At 38.4% G+C, this 9,802-nt stretch overlaps 1 pseudogene; it reads left to right on the forward strand.

Annotated features, from left to right (window-relative positions):
* Window positions 1-5,050: 5,050 nt before the first annotated feature.
* On the forward strand, window positions 5,051-5,846 carry LOC121169400 (annotated as a pseudogene).
* Window positions 5,847-9,802: the final 3,956 nt, after the last annotated feature.

A 9,802-nucleotide genomic window follows, 5' to 3' on the forward strand; every position in this document is an offset into this window, starting at 1 on the left:
CCACAAACCAGCTCATTTCCCAGGATACTACTTGTGAATAGCTTCCAGTGATTTTAACATGGAGTGTCAGCCTTGAAATCCAAATCCAAAGCTCAGAAGAGAAACGATTACCCAAGCTTGAGGACAGTTGCTAACACTGACTTTTCAACTACGTCCCAATAGGTAAGACTACTCAACACAAAGGCAGGACCCTGGATAATGAGGTAGGTGAAGTGGAGACAATAGCAGTTCTTATGAGAACAGATGAGATACTAGTTACCTATTCTCCTGTGTAATATTGTAACTATCCTTAAAAAAAGAAAGTGTTGCTCACCAATCACTAAGTTGCTAAGTAAAATACATGCATTCAGGACCTGGCACAATGGCTCTGTGGCTAAATCCTTGCCTTGCAAATGCTGGCATCCCATATGGGCAGCTGCTCCATTTCCCTTCCAGTTACTCTGCTTGGGACCTGGAAAAGCAGTGGAGGATGGTATAAGCCTTGAGACTCTGCACTCACTTGGGAGACTCAGAAAAATCTCCTTGCTCCTGACTTCGGATGAGATCAGCTCTGGCTATTGAGGCCATTTAAGGAGTAAATCAGCAAATGAGAGATCTTTCAGTCTCTCCTTTTCTTTTTAAATCTGCCTTTCCAATAAAATAAATCTTAAAAAAAAATACATGCATACTCTGAAATTGCTAAAGCTACTAAAAAATTTAAGAAGAGTATCAACAATGTAGCTAAATTCTATTAACGTAGCTAAAAAATTATAATGGGATGCAAATAAAAAGTGTATATAATTTCAATTATACCTCACAAATGGATATAAACCCATATTCATATGAAAATCAAGGTAGACAGATATATAGGTAAACGTGTGTGTGTGTGTGTGTGTGTGTGTGTGTGTGCATGTGTGTGTGTGTGTGTATTCACCCAGATGTACTGTATACTGGAGCATAGCATCCAGGAAGTGAAGATATGCTACAGTATGTGTCTCTACTCCAAAATACGAGGACTCACAATAAAACTGCTAAATAGACCTTAAAAATATGATACTAGATATTATACATTTACGTATACCTACAATGCCATGATACACTAAAATAGTAGAATGTTGGACTTGCAACTATTGCTGAAGGACCACATTACTGCAATGTTTGAGGGAAATGGTGGGAGAGAGAAGAGTAGTAGAGTAAGGGGAGAGGAAATCCCTATACCTACAAAATCATATCATAGAAAATAATAAGAAGTTACTTTAAAAAAAACTCATAGGCAAATTTCAAGATCATTTAAAATAATAACCTGTATTGACTATCAGTGTTATTTGTTGCTTTATATTTAATTCTGTTTTCCAATGTTGAAAACATCCTACATTTTACTTTTACAGAAAATCCTACTGAATTGAAACTCCGTTACATTTGACATTTCACATCTCCATAAGCTTATTTTAGTGTAGCAAATCCTCACTTAGAGATTTCACTTTACATACAATTTGATAGCAATTGTTGCTCAAAATAATGGTCATTCATTTTTTCAACTTGTCATGGAGCAATATGCATTTCTAGTTATCACAGCTAACAGCACAGCATGGAGTGAATGACTTAAAACACTGCTATTGTATGATGGAATTCGTCACAATAAGTACCTGCAGTAAGTAAATACATTCTTCCTTTCTACAGAAGACCCAAATTAAACTCCAGAACAGTGTTTTATTCAGCCTTTGAGTATTTGCATTTACTTTGAAATATTCGGGAAAGAGCTGTGTATTTTGATATATATTTATAGGTTGCTTTTATTTAGATTTTAAATAAAGAGTTTTACTTATAATAAAACCTCTCATGAATGACAACTATGTGACAATAGCGGAAAGAAATAAAGAAAATGTTGGCTTTTCATTTTATCAAGTTATTCATAATAATACTCGTTTAAATAACCTGCTGTCAGAACATTTAAAAATAATGCATTTCAGAAAATGGACATTATTTAAGGTATACCAATTTTAAAAAATGAAATCCAACAGTATACAGGAAGTGCAGTATCACCATTACAGTGATAGCATCCTGTAAGTTGGAAGTTACAATGGTTCTAGAATACTGTTAGTCACATCTCATTTATGGAAACAAAGGATTATAAAAAAGGATATTGGAAATGTTCAGCCCCAAACTATTAACAGCTTATTTAATTCTCAAAAGAGTTCTATTTGTACATTCTAGTGTGCTGATTTTACAGTGAAAAGTCAGAAATGTTAATTTCCCCAAGCCCCAAATCCCAGGAAACAGAATTTATGAAATTCACATTTTGAAGGTGCAAATGTAGTTTCCACAAGAGTTCCAGATGTTCAGATGCAGCAAACAAATAAAGGTAACATGTGAGCAATGATAGAAAAAAAAAACTAACAACAGAACAACCGTAACATGATTTTGTATTTATAGCCTTGCAGTTTCCAAAGGATTTCTGCATCTGCAATGTCACATATCTTCCCCCTGGCCTAGGTATGAGAAAACAGAGTGCTAATTCTAGGGAAAAATAAAGGAAAACCAGTTCAAATATACTTATGGTTTTCCTCCCACAAACCTAGGCGCTGAAAAACGGACCTTATTCAACAGCTGCCCTGCCATTTACCATACTCCAAACCAGAAGTGTGTGGAATTCTTAATTATCACAATTCAGTCATCGCTCTTAATTTCTGCAAAGTTACACTGCTTCAGCTACCAAAATGTGTCTTGAATCTGTCTTTTTTATGCAATTTCTACAGCCATGATTAGTCCAAAGAATTACTCATCATCCATCTGTAACACTATCACAATGGTGCTATAAGTTTACCAAGTTCCATTCTTGCCTCTGTCAAAAAATCAGAGTAATTTTTTTCAATTTTTTGAGGAAAGTGCTGGGTCAAATAAAACAAGGGCTTTACCATGATTGTGAGTGTAATAACAGCATTGAAAAGTGATGATTCTCAGCATATTAATAAATAAATATTCAATCACAGCAATATTTTATCATAAAGCTGAACATCTGACATTTACATGAGTACAAGTAGAACAACTAACATTTATATTTCTACTAGTAAGACAACTTGCAAAAATAAAAGCTGCAAGTCAGGTGAGAAAGTCACTCTAAGGACATTAAGAATCTACAATAGACCCAATGTAAAAAACAACAACAACAACAAAACCAACAATGATTTGAGACTTGGTAAAGCTAATACTATGGAGAGATGGAGAGCAGATGTTGTTCTGTACTTTATAAGCTACAAAACACTCTAGATGAAAGAGTTAAACAAGCAATAAAACTATAAAGCTACAAAGAAATGACTGGAAAGTATCTCTGGGATCTTAATGCAATAAAATGGCTTCCTAGAGAGTGATGGAACAATAAGGTATGTGGCTACTCAATCTCAAAATAAGGGCTTCAGCTCAAATGAGGGATGCTTAATATGCAAAATTAGCAGGTGGGAGTGCCAGTGTCATAGTTCAGTGGGTTAGGCCTGCAGTTGCAACACTGGCATCCCACATCGGAGAGTAGATTTGCATCTCGACTGTTACACTTTTGATCTCACCTCCTCTAAAAGCATATGGGAAAGCAGTAGAAGACAGCCGGAGTGTTTGGGCCCCTAACAAGTGGGAGGCCTCCATGCAGTTCCAGATTGTGGCCCAGCTCAGCACTAGGAGCTGCAGTAATTTGGAGAACGTGAAAGCCCTGTCTTTCTTTCCACCACTATCTGCCACACTGCCTTTCAAATGAAGAACCGAGTGTGTGTGGTTTTTTTTAATTATTTTCATTTCATAGGCAGATTTACATAAGAAGGAAAGATGAAAAAAAGGTCTTCTATCCACTGGTTACCAACTATACACCACAGCCAGAGCTGAGTTGATCCAAAGCCAGGAATAAGAAGCTTCTTCCAGGTCTCCCAACATCATAGCATCCCAAGGCTTTGGACCATCCTCCACTGATTCCCCAGGTCATAAGCAGAAAGATGGATTAGAAGTGGAACAGCTACCACTTCTTGGCCTTTTGGCTAAGATCAAACGTGCCACTGAGTCGTCCTCTGGAACTTTCCTACATTGTGCTCAACTATGCAAAGAAAATGATTTGGGAAAGCATTCTGGAATTATTTAGTGATACCAACTATATATGTATGACTAATAAACTAGGAAGTATAATGATACTCTAAAAGAGGCTCATGGGAAAACAAGAAGAATAGTTTATCAGTGTTCTTTGGAAGTAAAAATCTTGGAGATTATAGTTTCCATCACTAGGAAAATAGCTATGCAAAATGTAGCACAATGCTAATAAAATGTTACTCAGCAGTTAAAACTGGAAAAGATTTATACAGGACTGCTTTTATAAATTAAAACACACAAAACAGCACTGTTTAAGCATATATGCAAATAATAAGGAGGCTTGACTGCAAGCACTTAATTTATATATACTAAAGCAGATGTTAATTAATGGAAGAGATATACCTTTGGGAAATAAACAGGAAAATGAAACCTTACCATTTTTTTCTCATGCTACTAATGTGACTCATGCTAATAATGTGACAGAAACTGACAATATGTTTAACTAAATTCTGTGTACTCAAGCTCAACAACGAAGCAAACCATGTTGCTATTCTGCACTATATTACATTATCAATGAGCATTTGCAAAAATGGCCAAAATGTAAAGTAAGGTAAGTGGGAAGGATACACAAAGTGCGTTACTGTTTAGATTTTAAAATATAGGTGATTTTGCCAATTTATTCATCACATTTGTGGCTGGTTTTCATTTTGAATTGAAAGAATAATACATTTTGGGGCCAGCCTGATGTATTCACTGGCTAATCCTCCACCTATAATAACCAGCATCTCATATGGGCACTGGCCCATGTCCCTCCTGTCCTGGCTGCTCCACTTCCCATCCAGCTCCCTGCTTATGGCATGGGAAAGTAGTGGATGACAGCCCAAAACCTTTTTTTAAAAAACTAGAAATAGAGAAAAGTACCGGGTGCCATGCCAAACATGGACGCTTGACAACCTGTGGGAAGCACCGGAGGGCAAGCCAGGGAAGAAGGGGACTGTAAGGCGGCATGGACAGACACCAACACCAGAGAATGACAGGTGAACAACAACCTTCAGTTCATCTTGCTAAGGGGACCAGTGGTTCAGCCCTCACTGCACTCATAAGCCAGATGTTGGAGGCTCCTGGAGTATATGTCTTTGGAGAATTGCTGGAGCTGGCCAATGTACTAGAGCTGGCAGAAGGAGTTAATGCTGCCCATTTGTGGTTGCTGAACCTGTTTGCCTATGGAACCTACTCGGATTACACAGCCAACAAGGAGAGCCTGCCAGAACTGAACACAACTCAGCAAAACAAGCTGAAGCACCTGACCATGGTGAGCTTGGCGTTGAGAATGAAGTGTATTCCTTACACTGTGCTGCTGAAAGACCTAGAGATGCGGAATCTTCGGGAACTAGAAGAACTCATCATTGAGGCTATCTACACTGACATCATCCAGGTTAAGCTGGACCAGTGAAATCAGCTGCTAGAAGTGAACTTCTGCATTGGCCGTGACATCCGAAAGAAGGATATCAATAACCTTGTCAAGACCTTAAACGAATGGTGTGATGGCTGTGAGGTGGTGTTGCTGGGCATCGAGCAGCAGGTCCTGAGAGCTAACCAGTACAGAGAGCCACATGCGGATTCAGCAGCAGGTGGAGGCAGAGGTTACCAACATCAAGAAGACTCTCAAAGCCACTGCACCCTTCTCGGCCCAGGAGATGGAGCAGCAGCTGCCTGAGTGGGAGGGTCCCCCTCATGCTGAGCAGAGTCAGCCCACCAAGAAGATGTCAAAAGCAGAAGGCCTGGTCTCCAACCACCACTAGGACTGGCTAGGGCAACTGGCACTCACCAGGCCTGGTCAGGCAGGCCGGGGACACCATGTGCCTGATCCTCCCTTCCCCACCTGCAGTGAGTCCCAGACCTGCCAATGTCCTCACCAGAGCCTGCCCACACCATGGGTACTGTTCCAGAAAAAGCGGGACTCCCTGCCCCCTCCCTCTGACTCAGGGGTTCCAGGATGCCGTTCCTGTAAGCAGGATGGGGGTTCTGGTGCCTGCAGAAGAGTTTGGCTCCCTTGCAGCTTTTCTTTTACTCATGTCGTTTTGTCAAGCTGACTATGGCTGAGTCAGCTTTAACCAGCCCATAGGACGACTGCGGAGGAGGCCCCTTGTGTGGGGAAGGCATGCCTCCTGCAGCCATAACCCCGTGGCACCCACTGTGTTGCAGGCCATCTGGAGCCAGGCCCCATGCCTCTTTCCTCCCTGCCTTTCTCTGTTGCCAGCTGCCAGTTCAGGCCAAGGAGGGATATGACACTGTGCTACGTTTACTAAACCTGCAGGTTTTCAGGGCTCTAAACCCAGGTCTGGTCTCCACTGGCTGGGAGTGTGGGGGCTGAGGGCAGGTTCTCCCTGCCTGGGGCTTTTACCAGCTGCTTCTCCTGCTGGCCTGCTGCTCAGGCCCTCCAGGCCTTGCTGCTGCCTCTGGGCTGCACTGGGGCTGCGGCTGGGCCCTCTGGTGAAGGCCTGGGCTGCCTCTGTTCCTTCCCTTCCACCAGTCCCTGGCAGGTGATCCTGAGCCCCTGATGGTGGTATTCTCCTGGCGAGAGAACAGGATTGGACTAGACCTGCTGAACTTGAACAGTTTCAGGTTATATTTTAATTTTTTTTTTTGTACAGGTTCTGATTCTAATACATTTCAACATGCTTTCCCCCCTTGTGTCAATATTTGTTACAGACTGATTGACAGGGGTTCTCACATGATTGGCGGGTGGCGGATGTGTCTGCATGAATTTTGTTCTGTTATGTTTCTTGAGAGGAGATGGAGGTCTTGAACTGACACTAAAGTCACTGAGGAAAAAGCACATTTTAGAAAAACAAAAAAAAAAGTGTAGACTTGCGGTTAAAAAAAACAAACAGCAAACGAGAAACAGAACTAAGTTACTCAGCAATTCCACTACTTGGTGTGTGTGTGTAATTATTATATATACATTTATACATTATATTTATATCATATTATAAATTATACAATATAATGTATATAAACATATTCATAATAAAAATATATTAAAATGCTAAATATACAAATTATATATAAATTCATGAAAATTTTATATTCATATATGTATACGATATAAAATATATATGAATGAATTATTTAATATAAGTGTGTTATATAACATATTTTTATATTATACGTTTATATATTATATACTAAAATAATATTTATATGTGTATATGAAGTGGTTTTATCCAAGGTATACTTGCACCACATTTATAGCAGCACTGTTCCTAAATAGTGAAGTAACAGATTAACCAAGTTGTTCATCAACAGAACTAGAGAATACCATATTGTCAAGGGAAATAAGCCAGACACAACACTCTCTCATTTGAGAAACCTGCAACAATAACAATCACGAAATAGAAGTTTAAAAATATGAATATAACACACAATGATTTTACTTGAGATTTCAAGTAGGAGGGAAAGAGTTTGTATTTTAAAGATGGAAAACTTAAGTGTAGTTTATGGACTGTAACAAATATTAATATAGGATGTTATGAGGGAAAGCTGGGTGTTGGAATCTGGGTACTTTTCACAGCTCTAAAATTTTTGTTTCATGCATTTAACATTAGTATAAAATAAAAGTTTCAAAGAAACCAAAAAGTACTCCAAGTGGTAGCTTAAGACTTTAACACTATGTCCACCATATATATATGTATTTTTTTAATTATTGATTTTTAAAGGGAGAAAAAGAGAAGCAAAGGGAAGACAGGGAAACAGTAGAGATTGGTCTTCTATCTGCTGATTCACTGCACAAATGGATACAATGGCTGGGGCTGCGCCAAACCAAAGCCAGGCGTTTCATGCAGGACTCCAGCATGGGCACAAGGTCCCAAGGATTTGAGTCATCTTCTGCTTTCCCAGAAACATTAACAGTCAACTGAATTTGAAGTGGAACAGCTTCGACTCGAACTGGTAATTATGGATGTAACACTGGCCTTTCAGATAACAGTTAATTAGTTATGCCACAACACCAGTCTCACTCTTATACAAATATCTGTGGAGACATATGTTGTCATTTCAGGGGTATAGGCATAGAAGTGGAATTTTGAGTTTATGTGATAATCCAGAGTTTGATATTTGAGCAACTGTCAAGCTGAATTCCAAATAGGAGGTTTCCAAGTTCTCCAAATCCTAACAATTGCTATTGTCAACCTTGTGAATATTAAGCTGCAAGTGATTATGTTTTATTTACATTTTCCTGATCATTTTGTTCTGATATGTTTAAGATAAATATGTTTTCTTAAACAGAATGATCGGTTCCCCAAACGCCCTCCACCTAATTTCCAGAACCTGTGAATGTGTTGCTGAAATAGATAAGGCTTTTGAGATAGAGGAATTATCCTTGATTATTGGGTGGAGGGAGAACATAATCCTAAAGACTTCTTAAAAATCAAAGTACAGGAGGATCAGAGAAAAAATACATACATGCTGGCCTAAATAGCAGGTGGGGGAAGAGATTTGAAGACACTGAAGTGTTGTTGGTTTTAAGGATAGAATTAGAGGGAATTCATCAAGAAATGTGTACAAGCTGGGAAAGGCAAGGAAAGGGTCTCCTCCCTAGGCCTCCGGAAGGAATGCAGTTTGATTTTAGCCTCAGGTGATTTCTGCCTATCGAATTTTAGATAACAAGTGTATTTTAATAAAATAAAAAATCAATCTTTCAAAACTACCCAAGTTCTAGCTTCTTGTTCCAACTTTAGCAGTATCAAAGGCACCGCTGACTTTTAAACCAATATATTACATATAGTACCTTCATTATTCTCTTAACATGATACTTCAACTGTACTTTAAATTACAAAATATTAAAAAATGAGTAAAATTTCATTAATTCAGAGGCACTACCAAGGAGTTTGCAGATTTTAGGATACGAGATAGGGTGAAAATTACTTAACAAGCAAAGAATTTGCAGATAAGCAATATACTTAAAATTCCTCGGAGAGGAGAAAAAGCTTTCTCTAAAAAAAACACATTATCCTATCCTATTAGACCAAAATAATAACTTGGTGAGGTGATGGAAATGTTGATTAGTTGTACTGAACTTTCCACAAAGAATACATAAATCAAGCCAGCATACTGCATCAGGAGATACACACATGACTTGCCAATTAAAAATAAGACAAAGTAAGTTATTTCAAAGATACAAACACACCCTCCCGCTATTATTTTTTAAAAGTATTTTTTACATTTCTGCATGCTTGCTTCCTCAACTGAAATATCTGCTTGGTCATGAGAAACCAGACCATATAAAGCTGTTCTACAAATGAAGAGAAACAATTCTTTCAAGTGGGTAGCATCTAATCATGTTCCATTATAAGGATTTAATAAAAGGGTAAATCAAGGGATAATTTACTGAATAACCTAAATGCCGAATTTTGAAAACCATGTCGAAGTTCAAGTTGATGGCATTCTGTCGACTCCCAATAAGTAAAAACGTTTGGATAGCTACACAACCTGACTATGGACTGCGCTGTAGACTGCAGAATGTATATTCAAAGAAAAATGTAAGTAAATGCAAACATACAAGACACGGAGTATACATAATTCAACACATTATTTTCGGTTTATTTTTTTTTAAATATAAAACCTAATTCTTTTGGCTCAGAATGTAAAAATTGAGGAAATTGCTTAAACAACAAACAGCAAATATTTCACTTAAATGTTTTTTACATGGGGCCAAATACAAATTAAAGCGATTAATACACATATTTGGGTTCGCTGG

The sequence above is a fragment of the Ochotona curzoniae genome, unplaced genomic scaffold (assembly GCF_017591425.1).
Source record: "Ochotona curzoniae isolate NIBS_2020 unplaced genomic scaffold, NIBS_Ocur_1.0 scaffold_1852, whole genome shotgun sequence".
In the NCBI taxonomy this organism is placed as follows: Eukaryota; Metazoa; Chordata; class Mammalia; order Lagomorpha; family Ochotonidae; genus Ochotona; species Ochotona curzoniae.